At 41.7% G+C, this 25,014-nt stretch overlaps 1 protein-coding gene across 1 annotated transcript in view; it reads right to left on the bottom strand.

The window, feature by feature from the left end:
- Positions 1-25,014, bottom strand: part of LOC134478859 (large ribosomal subunit protein eL13-like) — a 254,697-nt gene that overhangs the window by 113,555 nt on the left and 116,128 nt on the right. The gene's annotated exons all lie outside the window — the stretch shown is intronic.

The raw sequence follows: 25,014 nt of genomic DNA, 5'->3' as shown, positions 1-25,014 counted from the left end.
TGTCCACTCAAGCCCCCAGGACTTGGCAGATATGAGACGGTGAGTGAGCCATTGTCTTGCCAGGACCCTCATGGACTCCCATTGTTGCTCTCTCACATGGAGCAGGCTGAAGGAAGCTTCCTGAATAGCATAAGCCTCATTACTCTGACTTCTACTTCTGTTCCTTAGCTTCTACTCTCTCTTCCTTCCTCCTTTTTCCCTTTTCTTTCTCCTCTCTTTCTTTCTCTTCCCCTCCCTCTCTCTTTCCCTCTCCTCTCTCCCCCTTCTTCTCCTCTTTAGCCCCTTCCTCCTTTCTTTCTTCTCTCTCTCCCTCCTTCCCTCCCTCTCTTCCTGTCTCCCTCCCTCCCTCTTTCTCTCTTTCTTCCTCTGGACTGCTTGGTTATTCCCCCACCTTCTGATCAGGATCAAAACCTGAATTGGAGGGTATGAGAAGGTTACAGCATTGTCTTTTCTCAGATAAGAACTCCCCAAGCTTCTAGGACATGGTGAGGCACCACTAGCTTTATCGAGGTTGAAGAGTGGCTGATCTCAACATATTTAATGAGCACCTACTATATTGCAGATACAATTATGGATCTTGAAGACACAGTTTTAAACTGAAGGAAAATGGTACCTAGCTCCATGGTACTTGCTTCTCTCAGAACAGAGAAAAGAAGGGACATAAAGGGACTAAGCAATGTGATTTTAGAGAGTGAGGAGCACTGCAGAATGCTGTGACAATGAAATCCATGTGTACAAACATGTATAAGTGTGTATGTATTCCTAAGTGCATTGTGTGTGTGCATACACAGGACTGCATGGGTATGAGGGTGAACGCATGTATATTTGAGTATATGTGTGTGCATATATATGGATGCATTTATGTGTGTATGCATGTGTATGCATACATGAGTATGTGTGTAACTCTTACTTAGTGTTCAGATAAGATCTCTTTCAGGCTTTTGGCTGGCAAACGGAAAGGGAGAACACAAATCCTTATTAACTGCTGTCATATTGCTTGTCCACAACAGCCTTTCTATTCTGCATTTTTGGCCCCTCCACATCCACCTTTAGGATACTGGTCATTTTCATGGTATTTGGAAAGAATTTGGTAAGATAGTTTCACTCTGGTTTCCTCTTTGCTGTGGTTCTGGGTTCTGTGACTCCCACCACATGTGTAGAGGAAGGTTTAAATGAGAAGGGGCTGGGGACTTGGAGTCTCCTCTGACTTTTACCCATAACTTTCCTTCTGTCTACCCTTCTTCTGACTCTGAGCTCAAAGGACAAGGATTCAAACCTGGTAAAGAGCTTGCTCATTCTCCTCTACCTGGCTCGATCATCCACCTTGGTCACCTTGTAGCCTCTGTGGGCATCTGAAACTGAGAAGAAAGAAAAGAATGAGACAAAGTGTAATATCATACTAATGGCTAGTTGAGCTGTTAAATTTTGGTACATTGAACTTCTGCTGAACTTTACTTCATCCTCAACTGGAAAGCATTGACATATCTTTCCCTGGATGCAGCAATTCCTTACTGACAAATTTCCATCAGCTTTGGGGGTCTTCTGATATTCCTTGGGTGATGACTCAGCCTCTAGAAAGAGTACCATATCTTCTTTGACAGTGCACAGATGAGTTCCCTCAATTGTCTGTGATACTTTGAGTTTTGCAAGATGTTCTCCTGAACTGCTAGTGTCATAAGAGAACATGCCAACCTTCTCTGGTTATGGTTTTTCTATGGTTATGGTTAGCATTGGTGATATTGGTTGTATTTTTCCGGAGGGATTTGGCTCTGTCAAATGTTAATCAGCTTGTTTTCTACATTCTCAATGAAGGAGTATGTCTCTTCCCTTGAGGAGTAAAAACTCACAGTGTCCTCAGATAATGTCAAATGTACACTGTGGAATAAAGTCACACTAGCTAAAATGCAAGATAAAGCGTGCAAATCAAGAAAAACATTTGCTTAAAGACCAACAAATTTTACTTCACTTATACATAGAGGATTATAATAAATTTAAGTCAAATACGTTAATTCCTTCTATTTGTGAATAGAAGAGTCAGGAAACCCCGTTCTATAAAACAAACTGAATATTCCAGTCAGCTCAGCAGAGGGTTGGGCTTTATAGATGGGGAAGAGGGAGGGGAGCAGAAAGAAAAGAAAAAGAAAACTGCTGATATGGTTCTCTGGCACTCTCCTCACAACAACCAGTACCACCAACAAAAATCTTAAAACTATAACAGAAAACGAGAGAGTCACAGAAACTAACCAAAAAGACATTATTTACCCAAGAGAATAGTCTCACCTCTATGTATGTGTTGTGTGGTATGTGTGTGTGTATGTGTGTGTGTGTGTGTGAGAGAGAGAGAGAGAGAGAGAGAGAGAGAGGGAGAGAGAGAGAGAGAGAGAGAGAGAGAGAGAGAGAGAGAGAGAGAAATGTGGGTCTGGTGTGTGTGAGATGAGGTGTGTTCTTGGGGTGTGTATGTGAATGTGTATGTATGTGAGATGTGGTGTTTGGTGGGGGGGTATGTGTGTGTGATGTGGTTGGTATATTGTTGTTAGTGGGGTATGTGTGTAATGTGGTGTGCTATTGTGTGTGTATATGTGAAATGTGGTGTGTTGTTGGTATGTATGATGTGGTATGTTGGTGGTGGTGGTATATATGTGTACTGTGGTGTGTTACTATTGTGTGTGTATGTGTATCTCAGATGTAGTATGTTGTTGTTGATGTTGTTCTTGGTGGTGGTGGTGGTGGCCGTGGTAGTGGTGGTGGTCTGTGTGCTTGTGTGTCTTCTTTCAAAAAAAGGTTAATGCATATTTCATTGACTGTGTGACACTAGTATCCTATTAATGACAATTTTAAACTTGCTATGATCAAGACTTAGAGGTTAAGCATGGATTAATGAGCTGTATTAAAAGCCAACATAACAAGGCATCTTTATTTTGGGATTGCCAATCTGTTAGTCTAGTTGGATTGAATTACACTCCCAAGAATTTGGTTTCTCAGATGTCTCCAACTACGGTAGGGCCACAGGGAAAGTCCTTTGGAGGGCAACGTGGAGGGAGGCCACTTGTGCTGTGTTGGTTAAATATAAAGCATCTCCCATGTGCTCCCATGCTGAAGACCTGGCCTCCAGATGGTGAAGCAAACATCAGGAGGTAGCTTGGTGAAGGAAGTCAGTCACAGGGGACTCACATTTGAAGTGGATTTTGTCTCTGGCCCCCTTTTGTCTTGCTTCTTAGCAACTATGGGATGAACAACTTTGTTTTGCCCCATGCAGGCCCACAGCAGTGGAGCAAGCTAAGTGTGGACTCGAAACCTCTGAAACTGTGCTCACGTGAGCATTTCTTCCTATGGAGCTAGAGCTCTTGGGAATGGCTCACAGTTCAGGGAACTGTGTTGCCGATCCACCCCAATGTGACACAGCTCCATTGCTTTTGTCTAGTTAACTTCTCTCTGAGTTTTGCTCTGCATCTTTGGCTCCCAGGTGAGAGGTATGTGTTTCAAATCACAATGAAAGGTCTGACTCCTTCGATGGTGGCCTCATCATTATGATCGAAGCCAGTAAAAACAGATAAGGTTCAATGTGAGTTTGGTGGCTTCAAGTCGTGTTTGTAGGTTCTAGTCTGTTCATGACTTCCTCTTTCTGACTGTTAGCTCTATGAATTCAGGCTCCAGTATCAGTTACAGAGCCAGCAGTCTCTAAAGCTTACTGTATAAGCCACTCCTCCTCTCCAATGCATCCCTCACATATGTCCTCAGCAATACACGTGCATGCACACGTATACATACATGTATAACCTGTTGACTCTACCTCTGTGGACAGAGCTTGATTGAAACAGAATGTTGCTTCTATATTGATTAACAGTTTGATGGTGTCTGAAGGTCTGTCTGTACAAGTCATTAAGGTCTTCCATTGATATTCCAGGGAGGAATCACAGAGAATGTCAGTGGATCTCACAAGACATTTTCGGCCATTTTTTTCTGTTATAAAAACACAAATAAAATATAGCATTTTAGTAATGGTAAGTGTGTGATTCAATGATATTAAATAAATTTACAATGTACAAGCATAACTGACATGTGCCTTCATAGCATTCTTCATCTGATAAAGACAAAGCTTTATGGCACTAACAAAATAAATTCCAGTTCTTCTCTGTCCCCAGGCCCTCACAACACCATTTTGTTTTATGTCTAAGAATTTGACAATTCTTTGCACCTCTCATAGCTGGAATCATACAGTACATTTCCTCTATGAATGGCTGATTTTGCTTGCTGAGAGCCTTCAATATTCACGGAGGTTGCAATATGCCAGAAATGCCTTCTTAAAGCTAATATTCTATCATATTTCTGTAGGTTTTCATTTATTCAGTTATCTATCACTAGACATTGGTGTTGTTCCCCAGTTCTAGATATTGTAAATAGTGTGTGTGCTCTGAACATGGCTTTATAAACCTCTTCTCAAGGCCTGGCTTTGAGTGTTCTGACATGTGCTTAGAGTGGAGTTGCTGAATTAGGAGACAAAATTCTGTTCTCAAGTTTCTGGGGAATTGCCACAATCAGAGAACTTGCTGCAGAGGCTGAGCTGGTTTCTTTCTTTCTTTTTCATTCCCAGCAATGCCCAGAAGTGCCCTGCCTCACCTCCCCTGGATCACCACTGACACTTCCTATGTCTCTTGTATTTGTTTGGTTGTTTTGAATCAAATATCCATCCCACTGGCTGGAGGGAGCATTGCAAGGCTTCAATTTCCATCTATCTGATTGTTCATGACGTTAAGCTTCTGTTTATGTGCCTTCTGGCCACTTACCTGCCACCTTTGGAAGACCTGGCTTCATGGGTCTTTTGCCTTTGTGCAGTTGCTTATTCTGCTGAGTCTGAGGTGCCCTGGATGTTCTGGGTAGTAATTGCTTGCCAAAAGCATGGCTTGACATTTTTTTCTAAGATATGTGGACTATCTTTTTACTCTTTGAGTATTCTTTTCTTGAAGAGCAGATTTTCTTCTACTCATTGCCTTTATTATATTTTCCTGATGGCTTAGAGTGACCCTTGTGCCTTGAATGACCCTTCAGGCATATCTTGGGTTGAACTTCTAGTGACAAACCCTCTCAGTTTTTGTCTTGAACTACTTCATTCAGTGTTTCCTTCACCTCATAATTGGCAATTTTCCTCCATATGGGAAGTGTGTCACAGAGAGTGCTCTTGATGGGTAATAAGTTTGTGGGGGACAATTTCACTCTACCTAAAGACAGTGTCCACCTCTTTGTAGTCTATTATGAGAAGCCTGATGAGGGTGCTACAGAGTGCCTGGTTTGGTTGAGCCAGTTCCGTCTAAGAGATTTTAAGGTTTGTCTCTACCTTGGGAGAGTTTGGTTCCAAGAAGTCTCAGTGTCGTCCTCTAAGGATCTACTTTTCTTGGAATTAATTGTGCTTCTCTGGGGATTATACATATGGATTTCTTCATACTTGAAATGTATTCTGCTATTTCAAACATCCTCGCTGTCCCCCTTTCCCTCTCTTCCCATCTTGAATCTTACAGGCTATGTGTGCTTGGTTGCTTGATGATGTCTTCATGGATGTCTGAAGCTGTGACCATGGATCAATCTTTTCTTCTCTTCATTCTGGCTGTTCTTTCAATATTGCCGGCGCTCCCCACTTCTCTTCTCTAGGCTAGCTCCAAACACCCAGTTCTCTTGCCTTTGCCTCCAGACCACCAGGTTTGCAGGTTTTGCCAGCTAGCCTAGCTTTGATACTCTTGGCACCCTCTCTTTTTTTTTTTTCGGAGCTGGGGACCGAACCCAGGGCCTTGCGCTTCCTAGGCAAGCGCTCTACCACTGAGCTAAATCCCCAACCCTTGGCACCCTCTCACAATCACCTTATAGCCTTTGAGTGAGTTTAGTTCTTGTACTTTTCACCTCCAGATTTCCCCTTTGGTTTGTTTTCCATGTGCTTTCTAAAAACCTTGCACATAAAATTATAGCTTTAAACCCCAGTTAGTTCTTTGAATATCCTTTAAGTTTTAATTTCTATTTACGTGTGTGTGTGTGTGTGTGTGTGTGTGTGTGTGTGTGTGTGTGTGATCATATGCAGTTAAGTGCAGTTGCCTTCAGAGGTCAGAAGATGGAGTCAGATACCCTTATGAGCTGCCCAACCTGTGTGTTGGGTCTTGTATTCAGATCTCCTCCACATGAGGTGTTCATTCTTAAGCACTGAGCCATCTCTCCAGTTTTCCTTGCTGTAGTGGTTTTAAGGCTTCTGTCTAGCAGTTCTGTCATTAGTTCTTTTCCAAAGACAGCTCTTGTTGTTTTATCATCTTTGGACAGCACACTTATGTCTTCCTGTGTTACTGATAATTGTTGAAAGCTGGCAATGTGAATGTGATATTACAATTCAGAACTAGCCTCTGAGTTATCATAGATTTTAGGGAAGCCTCTTTCTAGACCCGATTTTGCTGCTTTAAAGTTGCGCGACCTTGGACCACTCAAAGATCCTCATCCATTCAGCCTCTTCCTCCACAAAACAAAGAGCATGATCGAACATTGCCATTGCCATGTGTTGCTGGATCTCCACCACCATGCTGCTCCAGCTGTGGCAAACCAGGCTGGAGCTACTTCTGGCCAATGAACTGCAAGCAGCTGCAGCCTGCTGTTCCCGATAAGGCCTTTGGGAACCCGCCTGTGCCCTCTCAGCTCTCGTCTGTCTTGACACAGCTATTGTGGAGGACACTTGGTGAGCATATGTCAGCCTCAGCCCCTGACTCAGTGGTAGAAACTGGTTTTGTCACAAGATTAAGCTATTGGGAGAAGCTTCTAAAATGTAAGAATTCATTGGTTCATGACTATATAGCCTAGGCCTTCCTCACCAACATATAGTGGGGTATGTTGTTTTAAGGGACATATAAAAAATGTGAAAATGGCTGTCTGGGACCAGGCATCCAATCAGTGCTTGGGGATCATCTTCACCTGGTTCTTTACATGTATGTATTCTGCTGTTGGGGTAAAGTCATCTTTTCATGTTTCATAACCTGAGCCCTCCTTCCATGTGTGGAAAGCTCATTCAGAAAAATGTGAATCTGTGGGACTTCTGACTGAGAGCAGGCTGGCTCTGCAAAATGGTCTTTATGTGCAGGAAGGAGTCCGTGTGGGAGTGGTTGGAAACAGCAGGTGCATCCATAGAATAGATGTGTTTGCTGATAAACAGTGGCTGAACACCACCTGCTCAGGAGTCTACCGCCTGCATCTCACCGAATGAGCACCTGCTCCAGGTGCTGCTGGAGATGCACAAGTGTTCTATGCTAACAAATGTCTGGAGGCCAAACAATAGCTATCCCCCAGGAAGCAGACCCAGGATGTCTGTGCTCTAGAATCTCTTAACAGTGTAAGCTTTCTATCACTGAAACGAACTGCAGAGAGCACAGGGTGCAGTAAAGGTGAGATTTTCTCAAATGGGAAGACACATTTATATTCCGGTGCCTGTCACCAACCAACCACTCAGTCCCAACTCAGCACTAGCTCCTGGGTGACGAAGCAAGACACTTAACTTCTCTGAGTCCATACTGCTGTGTCTAAGGTCAGGATACACTGGAATGCTTTTCTTATAGGTTGTTGAAAAGACTGAGTGAGATATTTAGAAAAAGACAATGGGTATAATGTCTTACCTATGTAGCAAAAGACATGAGGACCCGATGCCCATCACTGCTTCATTATCCTCCATTATCATCCACACTGCTGAGCCCAGAAATCTGTGTATGGTCTTCTGTGATCAGTGGACCATGTTAACTGTAACTACACTTTAGAGAAAATGATTCTCCAAGTAATTCTCATTTATCTAGACCAAATTTTGCCCAACAAATGAACTGTTTTAAGCACTGTATTATGTTTTCCCACCAAAGCTGTTTCAACATATCCTTATAGAACTCCCATATAGATACTAGTTGTATAGCTAGGAAATCAGGATTTGGAACTAACTCATTTGTCCAAGATTGACTATTTCATAACTTTTGTATTTTTAAAATTGTGTGTGTGCATGTGTGCGCATGCACACCTGTGCACACACACTTGTGGATGTGTGTCTATGCGTCATGTATGCATACAAATTCCCCCAGAAACAAGAAGCCAGATCTCCTGAAGCTGGAATTACAGATGGTTATAAACCATCTAGTAAAGATGCTGGAAACTGGACCCTGGTCCTCTGAGAGAATAGCAAGTACCCCTTATCACTGGACATCGCTTTGGACCTTGGGAGAGGTGAGCTGAGCTATTTTGATCTGCCAGTCTTTGTTTTCTGTGTTTCCACCACAATATCAGGTGACCTAGGTGACCACCTTAAGATATGGTATTATTAGCCCCCAACCTTAGTAATTCTAGCCAAAATACACCTCTGATTTTCTAAATCAAAATGTTTAATAATATTAGCATTTAGAATTATTTACTCTGCCTTACCTCAGTCAGAAAGCATTCTCTTGTCTTGTCTGACAGGGGTTTATTCCTCCTCCCCTACATAAGGAGATGGAAAGCCAGAGCAAGCAGGGTCACAAAGGCACTTAGTCACAAGCAAAGAACACAGTTCAGGTCCTCAGAGAACAGCCCATGACTCTTCTTCCCATACCCATAGCAACGGAAGCCAACTGTAAAATACTAATCACCACAATTAGAGAAAATGCTATCCAACTCTTGTTTTCAGTACATCTCGGGAAGGACAAAGCACTCAGCTTGCTTAGGTGGCTTAGTTTTCCCCAGCTATGTTGTCTTCTTTGTAGTGAGCAAAATGAGAAAGGAAATATCCAGTTCTAGAAAATAGACCCAAGGGTGTGCCAATAAAGACTTTGCCTAAAAATAGACTCAATTTGGCAAGAGCCACCTGCCATTCCTAATAAAGCAGCTGAGGAAGCATGAGTCTGAAGCCCTTGGGAATTGTTCTCTTTTGTTTTGCTGTCTAAACTCCCCTACTTGTAGCCCCATTTTAATCAACACCATCAAGGCACAATTTTCCATAAAATAAAATGTACCGGTTTAAGCATAGTATTGGCCAATACGAAGGCCAGAATAGCCATCATCCCAATAAAGATGAATGCCCCCATCACTTCAGATGGCTTGCTTGTGAATTTTCAAGGCCCAGCAGATGCCATTCTCTTTAAGCAAGCTCTGTGAAGCAGTTTGCCTGTTCCAGAACTTGAATTAGACTCAATCCTATGTTCCTTTTTGTTTCTCTCCTGCCTTTCCACCACAATATGTCTGAGGCCAATTTTTAGTTCTTTGTGTGACTGAGTCAAGATTCAGAAGGTTTTTTTTTTTCTTTTTGCACATGGGTACCTACCAGTTCTAGAAACTTTCATTGCAAGAACTGTTATATATATTTCATTGCAATTTTTGAGACAGGGTCTTACTATGTAGCCCAGGCTAGCCTGGAACTCACTATAGGCTGGTTTAGGGCTCACAGATAATCATCTACCTTTGCCTTCTGAGTACTGGAAATAAAGGCACATACCACCACTCATAGCCAAAGTTATGTCCATATGTGCTCGTAAGTGAAGGTGCCCTCTGAGTTGAGGAGGTATCAGACCCTGTGGAGCTGGAGTGACAGATTGCTATAAGCTATCTGATTTAGGTTCTGGGTTTTCTGACTTGGTTTTTCTAAAAGAGTGCTGTGGTAATTTGAATAGGAATGGCTCCATAGAGACTTGGGGCATGGTAAATGGCCAACTAATGACTGGCCCAACGTGACGTTCATTGGATGGGCAAGAACCAATCTCTGGCAGTATTAATGGTACTCTGCTATGCTTGCAGACAGGAACCTAGCATAACTGTCCTCTGAGAGGCTCCACCCAGCAGCTGACTGGAACAGATGCAGGGACTCACAGCCAAACATTCGATAGAGATCAAGTCTTATGGAAGAGTTGAGGGAAGGATTGAGGAACCCAACCTGGAGGGGATAGGGTCTCCACAGAAAGACCAACACAGTCAGCTAGCCTGGTCCCTCGAGGCTCCAAGGAACTGAACCACCAACCAAAGAACATACAAGAACTGAACCTAGACCCACCCCAAATGTAACAGAGGTGCAGCTTGGTCTTCATGAAGTTCCCCCAGTAACTAGAGTAGGGCTGATCCTGACTCTGTTGCTTGCTTGTAGATCCTGGCTGTCTTGTCTGGCCTCAGTGGGAGAGAATGTACCTAGTCCTGCAGTGCCCTGAAGTGTCAGGGTGGGTTGGTACCCAAGGGGGACCTCCCCCCTCTCAAAGATGAAGGAGAAGGGGAGAAGAGACCCTGTGAAGGGGAGATGCTGGGAGGAGGAGGGGCTATGATCAGGATGTAAAGTGAGTGAATAAATAAATAAATAAATAAATAAATAAATAAATAAATAGATAGGAAAAATAGCTCCCACAGATTTGAATGCTTAGTCACTGGTGAGTGACATTTTTTGAAAGGATTAGGAATCATGGCCTTTTTGGAGAAAGTCTGTCACTGGAGGTGGGCCTTGAAGCTTTCAAAAGCTCAAGCTAGGCCTAGTGTCTCTCTCTCTTCCTGACTGATGCAGATGTAGAACTCTTAGTTGTCCAGAATCATGACTGCTTACCACTGTATTGCCATGATGACAATGAATTAAACCTCTTAAACTGTAAGCCAGCCCCAATTAAATGAGCTCCATTATAAGAGTTGCTGGGACCATGGTGTTTCTTTGCAGCAATAATACCCTGGCTAAGGCAAGCCATGTGATCCTTAACCATTGAGCCATCTCTTGAGCTTTAGTGTATTTATATGCTATTTTAGAAAAGCAGTTAATTATAACCATATGGTTGTATTTCTGAATTCTATCCTATCTTTTAATTATGATCCTGAATTGCTTATGTATCATTTCTGAAAATCAATCAGTTAAGTCATGAATGAGTTCACTTATATCTCAACTTTCTTCTCTCTCATTGCTTTTATATTATCCATCAGTTTTCTATTGATCCTACATTGCTTTGAATACTATATCTTTATTTTTATTAATTATTTTCAACTTAGAAAGAGTCTGTCTTTCAACTTTGCCCATTGTTTTTGAAAATTTAGGGGTTGATCTTGTTCCTCTGCATATTCAAGTGAATTTTAAAATATTTATTTCTATTAAAATATTTCTGAGGTTTATTTGAACTTCACTATGTCTTAGATTTGGGGAAATTTACCTCTAAATATCAAATTCTTCCATTTGTAAATATGGTAGAAATGTCTGCATTTATTTAAAAGTTCTATTTCACTCATCAATTTTTTGAACCTTCAACATAATAGATTTTAGACATATTTATTAGCTTTTACTCATGTTGTGACATAAAATGAAACCATTTATAATTAAAATTGTAAGTCCCCATTTGTTAATTATTCTTTTCTAGCATTTATAAATGGCATGGGTCTTTCTGTTGATCCTGTGTTCTAAAATATCCCTAAATTTGCCTGTTAATTCCTATAACCATGTGAAGATTCTTCATGGGTTTCTATGGAGACATTCATATTGTGGAAGAATCAATGTTGTATTTTATTTCCATTTTACTCTTTTTACCTTATTGCAATAAAGAAAATCTATATCATGATATTGAATACAATTTTTGAGAGAAAACAAAACATGTTGTTCTCAAGCTTAAAAGGAGAGAAATTGTTTAGTGATGTGTTATTAGCTGTTACACTCTGTGGGATGTTGAAATTTTATTTGGGGTAGTTATTCTTACATGGTTGAAGGAATTCCTCTATCTGACTTAGATTTAGATCATGAATGAATGTCAAAACCCATTCAAAAGTATTCTACTTTCATAAGTATAAGGATGATCACATTGCTGTAGTGCTTTATCTTTTAGTCTACTAATATAGTGAGTTATATTGATTGATTTTAATTCTGAATCAACACTGCATACTTTGGAAAAACTCACTTGGTTATCATTTATTTCATCTCCACAAGTTACTGAATCAATTTTGCTAATACTTAGTGCATTATTCTTTTTACCTCTGTAGTGAAGGATATTGATTTTTTTTGTTTTCTCTTGAACTGCAAAGATTTTACATTACAATAAGGTGAATTTTTAATTGTTTTCTTAAAAAATGTTAGAATGTTCTTTTTTTTCTAATGTGTTAATGTTTTAACTCACATTACAATCCATCATTTTTATCCATCTATCAATCATCTCTCACCTATGTGGTACTTACATATCTACCATATCATATCACATCATATCTATTTATCTATCTATCTATCTATCTGTCTGTCTGTCTGTCTGTCTGTCTGTCTGTCTGTCTGTCTATCTATCTATCTATCTATCATCTATCTATTATCTATTATCTATTTCTATCATTTTGTATCTATGTACCTATTATCTATCACCTATCATCTCTATATATGTGTGTGTATAATCTATGTGTCTATCATTTATGTATCTATCATCTGTCTATCATCTATCTATCTATCTATCTATCTATCTATCTATCTATCTATCTATCTATCTATCCATCTGTCATCTACCTCTGTGTCTACCATCCATCACCCTCACTGGCTACTTCTCAAGGTTTCTTGTTCCTTTGGATCACCACTTGACTATTACACATTTCAGGATACCTTTTTCTGTCATTCAACTTGATTTTGTACTCCTCCCAATGCCCAGAAATTCTTGGATCTATCTTAATACTTTTGCAATTGTAGAAAGTTGGACAGCATTTTGTCTTCTGTATTTCTGGGTTATTACCATCCTCTTGTACTTACTAGGCTTAGTTGTAGTTTGAAATTGAAATGTTCCCCATATGTTCATGTATTAAAAAGGATGCCCCTGAATTGGTGTTGTTTGAAAAGATTATAGACTTTTAGGATGCAGGGCTTTACTGGAGAAAATATCAGTAGGGATAGGATTTGAGGTTTAGATAGCTTGGCTCCACTTCTTTTTTTTTTTTTTTTTTTTACTTTTTTCATTGGATATTTTTTTTTATTTTTTTTTATTTTTTATTAACTTGAGTATTTCTTATATACATTTCGAGTGTTATTCCCTTTCCCGGTTTCCGGGCAAACATCCCCCTCCCCCCTCCCCTTCCTTATGGGTGTCCCCCTCCCAACCCTCCCCCCATTGCCGCCCTCCCCACATAGACTAGTTCACTGGGGGTTCAGTCTTAGCAGGACCCAGGGCTTCCCCTTCCACTGGTGCTCTTACTAGGATATTCATTGCTACCTATGGGGTCAGAGTCCAGGGTCAGTCAATATATAGTCTTTGGGTAGTGGCTTAGTCCCTGGAAACTCTGGTTGCTTGGCATTGTTGTTCACATGGGGTCTCAAGCCCCTTCAAGCTCTTCCAGTTCTTTCTCTGATTCCTTCAATAGGGGACCTATTCTCAGTTCAGTGGTTTGCTGCTGGCATTCGCCTCTGTATTTGCTGTATTCTGGCTGTGTCTCTCAGGAGCGATCTACATCCGGCTCCTGTCGGTCTGCACTTCTTTGCTTCATCCATCTTGTCTAATTGGGTGGCTGTATATGTATGGGCCACATGTGGGGCAGGCTCTGAATGGGTGTTCCTTCAGTCTCTGTTTTAATCTTTGCCTCTCCCTTCCCTGCCAAGGGTATTCTTTTTCCTCATTTAAAGAAGGAGTGAAGCATTCACATTTTGATCATCCGTCTTGAGTTTCGTTTGTTCTAGGGATCTAGGGTAATTCAAGCATTTGGGCTAATAGCCACTTATCAATGAGTGCATACCATGTATGTCTTTCTGTGATTGGGTTAGCTCACTCAGGATGATATTTTCCAGTTCCAACCATTTGCCTACGAATTTCATAAACTCGTTGTTTTTGATAGCTGAGTAATATTCCATTGTGTAGATGTACCACATTTTCTGAATCCATTCCTCTGTTGAAGGGCATCTGGGTTCTTTCCAGCTTCTGGCTATTATAAATAAGGCTGCGATGAACATAGTGGAGCACGTGTCTCTTTTATATGTTGAGGCATCTTTTGGGTATATGCCCAAGAGAGGTATAGCTGGATCCTCAGGCAGTTCAATGTCCAATTTTCTGAGGAACCTCCAGACTGATTTCCAGAATGGTTTTACCAGTCTGCAATCCCACCAACAATGGAGGAGTGTTCCTCTTTCTCCACATCCTCGCCAGCATCTGCTGTCACCTGAGTTTTTGATCTTAGCCAATCGCACTGGTGTGAGGTGAAATCTCAGGGTTGTTTTGATTTGCATTTCCCTTATGACTAAAGATGTTGAACATTTCTTTAGGTGTTTCTCAGCCATTCGGCATTCCTCAGCTGTGAATTCTTTGTTTAGCTCTGAACCCCATTTTTAATAGGGTTATTTGTTTCCCTGCGGTCTAACTTCTTGAGTTCTTTTTATATTTTGGATATAAGTTGGCTCCACTTCTTTTCTCTGCTTCCTGTGTGTGAGTGAAATGTGGTCATTCACATGCTTGTTCTTGTGGACATGTCTTCCCTCCCCTTTGCGTACCTTTCCCTGCCATAATGGATTCTAGAGTTGTAAGGCAAAGCAAACCCTTTCTGCTTAGGCTACTTCTTGTCGAGATGTTCTTTTACATCAACATAAGGGAAGCTAATATAGACTCCCAGACATTCATGTAGTGGTTCCTGAATGCCTTAGTCATTCATCAATGGTGTGTAGAGATCAGAGGGCAACTGACTGTGGCTTCTAGGAACAAAACTCAGGCTCTCAGATTTATACCACGAGTCTACATGCTAGTCCATTTCACTGGTCCCACAAAAATGTTTTGCTTTTCCTTTTAATTGACAATTTGATTATGAAATTGTGTTTTGTTAAGGTTTCCCAGAACTGGCTAACTTGGAAGATTGTACCCTGCAATATCTGCCTCTGTAATCTGGCCACTACAACAGAACAATTGTTGGACAGAATCCAGGGTAGGCCTTACTCTAGGGTGCTCATGGGGTTTGTGTTGCATATTCCATAAGAACCTGTGTGTTAGGCTTGGTGTACAGGGTAAGGGGCTATTAGAAGGTGGGAGTCCTTAGGTTGCCAGGGATGGACACTTGAAAAGAATCTATCTCTGTTCCTCCGCTGCTGGACTGATGAGAAGCTTTGTTCCACCACACAATTCCATGCTATGCCATAAGCCAGAGAAACCTCTTCTCTAGCTAATCTACTTATCTCAAGTATCTTGCTAGAGTCATGAACAGTAAACTGAGATGATCATGTGAATAGGAAGCTATGGTTTTTCACTTTCATGAGGGCACTGGAGGTAATGAGGTGTTAATGATCATAGTGTCTCCATTCTTACAAGGCTGAGATAGCATGGCCTTCATAATTTGATCATGTTTCTCTACTTAATGTTCATCTCGATAGCAGCAATCCCTTTAAAAGACTCACGCTAAACACACACAGTTAAGCCTTTAGCCAAGGACACCAGAGAGATCTCACATAGGCTTTGAGGCATCCCCTTTCCCATAGTTCCCTTTGCATTTGACAAAGATTACAGAAGGTTCAGCTACCACAGCTCCCATTCTCTACTCCCTCAGCCTGGCATGAGTGGTGCTCTTTGCTTGGACTCCAGCTTACCAGAATTACAATTAGGAAATTATCTCCAAACAGAGAACTATGACTGTTGTATAGCTCAGTGTGGCAGGATTATTTCAAGATGGGTTCACCGTGGGACTGTGGTCTTGCTTTGCTCAATGTAACCCCCTCATTTATAGGTTTTAATCTCATATTTGATTACCTTAAGAAGCCTGCCTCTACTCACTGTCACTTCTGGGTGCAGAATTTCCATTTACCACTTCTTTCAGGATTTTTTTTCCTTTCCCAAAGAAGTTAAAGAAAGCGAACTGGTTAATCTTAGTCACACCTCCAAATTGATGGACTGTAGTTGATTGCACTACTTGAGATTTGAGTTTTGGAATTAGCAGGTTCTTTCTGTAGCCGTGGCTGTCATGGGACTCACTCAATAGATCAGGCTAGCCCTGAATTCAGATCTACCTGCCTCTGCCTCTGCCTCTGCCTCTGCCTCTGCCTCTGCCTCTGCCTCTGCCTCTGCCTCTGCCTCTGCCTCTGCCTCTGCCTCTGCCTCTGCCTCTGCCTCTGCCTCTGCCTCTGCCTCTGCCTCTGCCTCTGCCTCTGCCTCTGCCTCTGCCTCTGCCTCTGCCTCTGCCTCTGCCTCTGCCTCTGCCTCTGAAGTGCTGTGATTAATCTGTGAGCCACTATGCCTGCTAACGAGTCTTTTGTATTTTTTACAATGCTGGAGTTTGATGCCAGGCCCTTGCTCAATCATTGAGCTATGTCTCCAGCAAGGGTCATACTTTTAAGCTGAAGTTTCACTCATCCCTAAGACCCAAAGGTGGAAGCAAAGGAACTTGAGGAGAAGATAAATTATTCCCTCTGAGTTAGGGAAGTCCTGAAGCTTGAATGCTTTGCCAAAGAGGTGGAGGCAATGCTGGGGGTGAGCGACTGTTTGCAAAGGAGGTTGTTACCACCCACTGAAACCTCTCTGTATGGAGGACACTTTGGGGAAGAAGTGATTCTAAATTAAGCCTTTAGGGGTACCTGGTACTTAACTAAATAAAGCTGTCCTAGAAGCAGAAAAAAATTCAGACAAGAAAACCAAGAGCTAATGGTGAGGGACACTTTCAACCTCATTACAAAAGATGTCTGATTGAACTAAAGCTTCATGGTTACCTGTCAAGTTGGCTAACATCAGTGCCCAGGGTCTTCTCAGGAGTAGAGACCTTTCAGACTAAAGACATGTTAGACACACAGAACTTTTGGTAGCCAGCATGGAAATCCACTGATAACTTTAAGAAAATATAATCTGAAATTATTCTCTAGGAATTTATTCCAATGAAAAAAATCCGCATACATAGAAACGTTAAATAAAAACTAAATAAATTCTACTGCACCAATATGATGAATATGCATCATACCATGATCAAAATGATGTTTCTGGAATGTTTATTTGCATAGGAAGTTGTGCATGATTCAGTGTAAAATGATTAAAAGTAGACTGTCAATGAGCATCTCCACTGTGCATTAGTTAGGAGAGCCCGGTGCATGCTGAAGAGACAAATAGACCCCTAAATTGCAATTGTCTGATGAAACAGAATCTTATGTCTTACTCATATTCCAACAGGATGTAGATTAACCAAACATACGGAGTGATTTGTCTTTGAGCTGTGAACCAAGGATTCAAAGATGAGTCTGTCATAAGCTGGAGAGAGAAAAGTTCCTTGTGTACATCAATTTGTTCCCCATTCTGGAACTGTTTCACATCACTTCTGTTCCATTGTTCTAACAAAACACAATAGCAAGGTCCAAACCCACATGGAGGGAGATACAGAAATACTGATGAACATACTGTTATAGATGCAGGAAAAAGAAAGTTTCTAACACATTTTGACTCTAATCTTTAGAAAATGAACCTATGAGACTGGAGAGCTAGCTCAGTGGTTAAGATCATTGGCCACACTTGCAGAGAACTTGGTGTTAGTTCCTATGACCCATATGTGGCTAACAACTACCGTGACTTTAGTTTTATGGAATCTGACACCCTCTTTTGGCCTCCATGGGTGCCACAGACCTATGTGGCACACAGACATACATTGGACAACATGCTTATTTAGTGTAAACTTTTTATTTTAATTTAGAGAATACTTTATTAGTTTTTTTAATCAAACCCACGTATATAAGACCTTACATATTTAATACAGTGTGTTACCCCTGTACAAATGGAAAAAACTTAAGTTCAACATTTCTAGACCAATATGGCTGTTAATTTCTGTACAGTGCCAACTCAACACAGTAAACGGGGATACTTTTTTCGAAAGTTGACAGCACAGGTAAAGTTTCAAAAAAGTCAAATTATATATCTGTATATATATATATATTTATATTTATATAAAAAGACCAATAATAGCAGTGTGTTATGCATCAACAGCAGCAACAGCTTTTCCAGGTTCTGCAGTCATCTGAACAAAACTGTAGAGACATCCAGCACACTCCATTAAAAAAAAAAAAAGTAAAAAAACAAAACCCGAGAAAACAGCACAGTTCTGTTACTCTTGTGGTACCTGGCACCATTTTTTTTTAAAATTAGCTTCTCAATCATCATCTGGAAAGAAAACATTCTGAGCAACATCATTAAAAACAGCTCTGATAAAGCACGGTCACTACTACGAATCATAAAGCAGGTACAAGCTATTTTACATCCACAGAGGTATGATACAGTACTGTCCTACATCTATAATACTAGAGGATACAATTTAAAAGGCATTATTTGAGGCTTGATTCTACTTTTCCAGCAGAGGGCCCAAAGGATGGTGTGACACAGCTTTGTAAAGAAACATACTCTAGACAGGATTTCCTTTCACTAGTGGCACAGTTCTAAGGATTCATTCTCTCCATGAATGTCAGCTAAAACCGTTATTAAAAAAATGAAATATCCCTAGAACAAAACCGTATAACCACCGGATTCACATGAAGATGACCTAGTGGAGACAAGCTGGACCTCACCTTACCAACAAGCTATCAAATCTGTTATGTTTAAACAGTGAGACCTCCAAGGAAGGAGATGCCAAGTAGTGCTTCAAAGCTTCGGACCACAATCAAACACAGCATCCTTTTCAACAGAAGCAGAAGCTCATCTGAATATGCTCATGGGTGCTGACATCAACATTTAATCATCTCCTCACTCATCCAGGAAGAGGGGGAGATCAGTTACTACTGTACTTTATTGTGTTCAACCAAATCACCATGTTACAAAAAGAGCAAGCTGCCATAATAAAAAATAAGGCTCCTCTATCCAGCACCAGATAGCATCATTTTACTTTCAAGCCTAGAAATTGCACACTTGTATATAAACCAATCGAAGATGAGGATTGAGAGTTCATCTTGGTGGATTTTTCCTTTGATGAATATGAAGTGTCCTTCCTTATCTTTTTTGATGACTTTTAATTGAAAATTGATTTTATTTGATATTAGAATGGCTACTCCAGCTTGCTTCTTCTGACCATTTGCTTGGAAAGTTGTTTTCCAGCCTTTCACTCTGAGGTAGTGTCTGTCTTTGTCTCTGAGGTGTGTTTCCTGTAGGCAGCAGAATGCAGGGTCCTCATTGGGTATCCAGTTTGTTAATCTATGTCTTTTTATTGGGGAGTTGAGGCCATTGATGTTGAGAGATATTAAGGAATAGTGATTATTGCTTCCTGTTATATTCATATTTGGATGTGAGGTTATGTTTGTGTGCTTTCATTCTCTTTGTTTTGTTGCCAAGACGATTAGTTTCTTGCTTCTTCTAGGGTATAGCTTGCCTCCTTATGTTGGGCTTTACCCTTTATTATCCTTTGTAGTGCTGGATTTGTAGAAAGATATTGTGTAAATTTGGTTTTGTCATGGAATATCTTGGTTTCTCCATCTATGTTAATTGAGAGTTTTGCAGGATACAGTAACCTGGGCTGGCATTTGTGTTCTCTTAGGGTCTGTATGACATCTGTCCAGGATCTTCTGGGCTTCATAGTTTCTGGCGAAAAGTCTGGTGTGATTCTGATAGGTCTGCCTTTATATGTTACTTGACCTTTTTCCCTTACTGCTTTTAATATTCTTTCTTTATTTTGTGCGTTTGGCGTTTTGACAATTATGTGACGGGAGGTGTTTCTTTTCTGGTCCAATCTATTTGGAGTTCTGTAGGCTTCTTGTATGCCTATGGGTATCTCTTTTTTTAGGTTAGGGAAGTTCTCTTCTATGATTTTGTTGAAGATATTTACTGGTCCTTTGAGCTGGGAGTCTTCACTCTCTTCTATACCTATTATCCTTAGGTTTGATCTTCTCATTGAGTCCTGGATTTCCTGTATGTATTGGACCAGTAGCTTTTTCTGCTTTACATTATCTTTGACAGTTGAGTCAATGATTTCTAGGGAATCTTCTGCTCCCGAGATTCTCTCTTCCATCTCTTGTATTCTGTTGGTGAAGCTTGTATCTACAGCTCCTTGTCTTTTCTTTTGATTTTCTATGTCCAGGGTTGTTTCCATGTGTTCTTTCTTGATTGCTTCTATTTCCATTTTTAATTCCTTCAACTGTTTGATTGTGTTTTCCTGGAATTCTTTCAGGGATTTTTGCGATTCCTCTCTGTAGGCTTCTACTTGTTCTCTAAGGGAGTTCTTTATGTCTTTCTTGAAGTCCTCCAGCATCATGATCAAATATGATTTTGAAACTAGATCTTGCTTTTCTGGTGTGTTTGGATATTCCGTGTTTGCTTTGGTGGGAGAATTGGGCTCCGATGATGCCATGTAGTCTTGGTTTCTGTTGCTTGGGTTCCTGCGCTTGCCTCTCGCCATCAGATTATCTCTAGTGTTACTTTGTTCTGCTATTTCTGACCGTGGCTAGACTGTCCTATAAGCCTGTGTGTCAGGAGTGCTGTAGACCTGTTTTCCTGTTTTCTTTCAGCCAGTTATGGGGACAGAGTGTTCTGCTTTCGGGCGTGTAGTTTTTCCTCTCTACAGGTCTTCAGCTGTTCCTGTGGGCCTGTGTCTTGAGTTCACCAGGCAGGTTTCTTGCAGGGGAAAAGTTGGTCCTACCTGTGGTTCCAAGGCTCAAGTTTGCTCGTGGGGTACTGCCTAAGTCCTCTCCGCGGTGGCAGCAACTGGGAAGATCTGCGCCGCTCTTTCCGGGAGCCTCCGTGCACCAGGGTTCCAGATGACGTTTGGTGTTTTCCTCTGGCGTCTGGATGTGCACAGAGTGCAGTCTCTTCTGGTTTCCCAGGCGTGTCCGCCTCTCTGAAGGTTTAGCTCTCCCTCCCACGGGATTTGGGTGCAGAGAACTGTTTATCCGGTCTGTTTCCTTCAGGTTCCGGCGGTGTCTCAGGCGCAGGGGTCCTGCCGCTCCTGGGCCCTCCCCTACGGGAACCCAGAGGCCTTATACAGTTGCCTCTTGGGCCAGGGATGTGGGCAGGGGTGGGCAGTGTTGGTGGTCTCCTCCGCTCTGCAGCCTCAGGAGTGCCCACCTGATCAGGCGGTGAGGTCTCTCTCCCACGGGGTTTGGGAGCAGAGAGCTGCTGCGGGCCGGGATCCGCGGGTGTGGGGTAGTGTAAACTTTTAAAAAAGAAAATCAACCTCTACCATGCATCTAAGCATCACTGGTCTACCTGTGTACTGTTTTCCCATTCCTTCATTTACTTAGCTGTGTTTATGATGGGAAGGGACTTGTCAATGTCAATGTGAACATAGGGACTATACACAGACCAACTGGGTATTTTCTTTTCCATATACAGAATTGCAGGCTCACATGGATTATATACAACTTACAGGATGATCTTACTCTCATATACTAAACTAAATTCTTTGAGCTTGCTACATTGTATGTGCAGTTATAATGAAAGATATTGTGATGCTTTTACAGAGAGCCAGACAACACACTTCAGCAATCCCTGGTGTTGAGGGGGATAATCATTTGCATAAGCAGTTACTTCAGTCACAGACTGTTTGCAAGGAAGTACAGCTTTGTGGCTTCTGGCTACCATCTCTGACCTGCTGTAGCAAATGTGGAAGAACAGTCAGTGATAATAGCCCTGTGCTTGTTAACATCTAATAGGATGCCTTTCCACGGATGAGAACTTTCTTGTGTGCTTTCTTGTGTCAACTCAACGTTTTCTTGTGTATCAAAGATCCTTGAGTAAGAACAAGCCCAGCCTGTAATTTTTCATTATGAGCAAATAGACTTGGATTATCTAGCTAATAGCAAGAGAAAAATATTAAGCCGGAAGGCATTGGTCAACAGTAGACATGTTTTGCTGTATGTATACACATTCTCTTGTCCACTATGTGTAGAAATGTGACATCTCCTACTATGTGCAGATATGTGACAACTCCTACTGTGTGTAGACAGGCGGCATGTCCCTCTATATGTAGACATTTGGCATCTCCCATTGTGTACAGACATGTAATATAAGCAGACATCTTACATGTGGGAGACATCTTTTTTTCATATATAGACATGTGACATCTCACATTATCTGTGGACAAGTGCCATCATCTACTGTGTATAGACATGTGACATCTTCCACTGTGGGCAGACATGTCATCATCCACTGTGTGACATTCAGAGACAGGACCAAGATAGATGATTTTCACAGAGCAAAGTCTTACAGTGAGCTTCCAAAGTCTATAGCGGCAGCAAGGTTAGACAGGAACATCTGTCCAGAGGCAGAACATCCAAGACACCAAGTGTCCTCAGTTTATCCATTCAGGAAGGCTCCCTGGAAGTAAGTCTGAATGTGCTGGGCTCCATCATCCAACAACTTAGAACATGCGTCAGGCCAGCTCTGCATTCATAGCCTTCTCCTGAGTGTTTCCTAACCAATAACTAGGCAGGCGCTACTTAGGAAGTGCGCTTTCCGAGAGACACTCTGTCAGGTTATCCTGCTGTGCAGACACTCAAGTGCACACTTGCCACGGCATCTGCATGCAATCAAGACAGTCGGCAGAAGGTACATGAGGCTGCTGCTGTCAGAACAAGCTCTATTACTGTACCGTACACTACAAAAAGTACTAAGAGGACAGGTCACAGTGTTGACAAATTCAAGTGTGACACACCATATACGACAGTTGCCACAAATTTTATGTGACCAGAAATGCCAGGGGTTTATTTGCCCCAGATTATAACAAACATGGAGGACAATATAAAGTTATAATGACTGCAGCGTTATAGAGGCACTAGGTGATGGGACCTTGGGAGCTATTAATACAAGTTGTTCTGGATTTAGTCTTATGGGATCACTGCCATATTGTTGACTTCATTTACAAGATGCAGAATGGGACTCCCCACCATCTCAGGACCTTCGTATGTTCTTGCCACTGGGATACAATTGAGTTTCTTTCTTTCATTTCTTACCCATCTCATAATGAAACTTAAGATTTCAGTTCAGTTTTCCCAGAAAAGTTCTCGTGTGACCCAGACTGTCCAGCATGCTTTGCACACTTCTTTCTCCAGCACTCACCACAGGAATAGGTCGGTAACTTCTTATTTGGTAGATGCTTACACCCTCAATGGCGATGCAGGCTCCACAAGGAGAGCATGCCCTATTATTTTATTCATTTTGTTTTCTAAGAAAACCATGGCTCAGGCATTTAATGTACATTTAATGTCAAAAGAAGATAAATGAGGGTTTTTTGTGGAAGCGAGTGTATCACAGGGAGGGTAAGCAACGTTCCCTGGGCCTTAGAGCCTTAAGTACGTTCTGTTTCCTATGAGTTAGATGGCAAGTAATAAGTAACAACTTGTATTAATAGATGTTCCTGGAGATGCCAAGTGCAGACAGCAAGCCAAGAGTTTCATTTTGTCAGACAAGCTCTGCACAATCTACAGTTATCACATTATATTCATTTTGCAAAATGAGAATCGTGAAGTTACGTAACGTATTCAGGGGTCTAAAAGTGCTTTCATGTTTGTCTTTAAAGAATTATAAACTTTTAGGGAGTAATGAGGCAAGAAGTCACAATGTCAGTGATAGGGTGAAGAAGTGAATCTGGACTGCAAATCCAGGAGAGATCCAGTACACCAAAAGATGATCAGGGATGAATGGGGTTTTGGCGAAAGTAGGGAGGGTGGAAAGGCTGGTCTCTGGTGTGTTGTGAGGGATTAGTGAAGGAGTACAGCAATTACCATTCCAAATGCAAGGAAGCCAAAGAGCAAAGGTCTGGTGGGGTCAGAAACAGGGCAAGCAGCCGGTGCTGCTGAGTGTAGTTGCAAGGCACTGCTGTACAAGGGGGTGGGTGACTAAAAGAGTAGAGGCAATGTATGCACCAAAGGTCAGATGACTGAAAAGTCCCAGCTCAGACACTGATGTGTCTAGATTTAAAAAGGAAGTGTCAGGTTGAGGGCATGAAAGTCAGTCTAGGACAATTACACAACCCTCCTTTCCCTTCCCTTCCTTCCCTTCCCATCCTTCTTCCCTCCCCTCTACCTCCTCTCTCCCATGCTCTTTCCATCCTCCTCTTCCTCCTCTTTCTCCTTCTTCTCTTTGTCTCTAGCCTGCATATTCACAATGGGCCACAGTCACATCAGGGAATACATGTTACCCATCACGCTATGGGGGAGCTCTTCACCCAGGCTGCTGCACCTGTAAATGAGGATTGCAGGTAATAATGCTCTACCCTCTAAAGAAAGACCCTGTTTTTCTCTCCACTTCTCACAGCTTCTCACGGACACTGGACAGCATAAGGACGAGTGGCTACACAAGGAGGAATGCTGATTCAAGGCAGGTACTGTATACTGGAAAGATTTCTTTTTGAGAGACTTAGTGGCTCATAATCAACGCCTTATCGCCTAATTAAGGGCTGTGCAATTCCAGTAACCAGGATTTTAAACCCTGAGTCTGTCACTCCATGGCTGTGTGAATTCAGGGAAACATCATTACCTCTCTGAACCAAAATTCCTCACTGTATTGCTACATACAGGGAGGTATACATAAGGGAGCTTCAGGAGATTCTGGGAGATCCCTAAGATGCATGAAATGCATGGTAAATAAAGTAGATAGTGCGTTGATGTGCTGAGCCTGTCAACGGGTGTGCTTGAAGAGCCACATAAGAAAGCAGAGAGTCAGATATTCAAAGTAGGGAATCAGCCTGAACCTGATCTTGGCAATGTCTGCCGAACTTCTAGACAGCTCAGGAATTCTGGTTTTCAGTATTAGATCTTGAGACTCATGTATCTGCATAAGAATGTGCTTAAAAGGGTGCTTGCCGCAGCATGCTAAATAATTTTATAAGGAAAAGCATATGTCCATTAAACTGGGGACACTGGCTAAGTGAAAAACAGTAGAGTCACGGAGAAACACCAATTATAGTTTAAGGGAAGGAGATGAATCTATGCTCCATAGTTAAATAAACAAATTAGAAAGCAATACATGCAGTCTGATATAATTTATGCAGAACAGGATGTAATTCTATGCTCTAATCATGAGAGGAAGATCTGGAAGTGTTTAAAAGCTGACATGGGTATCACCAGAGAGAAGAGGCGCCAGCTTAGAGTGAGACTTCCGGAGCTACATGTGATGGTGCAGTTTGTAACCCAACACTTGGGAAGTGGAGTCAGCGGGA

This window comes from Rattus norvegicus, chromosome 1 (genome assembly GCF_036323735.1).
Source record: "Rattus norvegicus strain BN/NHsdMcwi chromosome 1, GRCr8, whole genome shotgun sequence".
NCBI lineage: Eukaryota > Metazoa > Chordata > Mammalia > Rodentia > Muridae > Rattus > Rattus norvegicus.
Note: the sequence above shows the minus strand (reverse complement) of the source record. Positions and strands in the feature narration are given on the sequence as shown.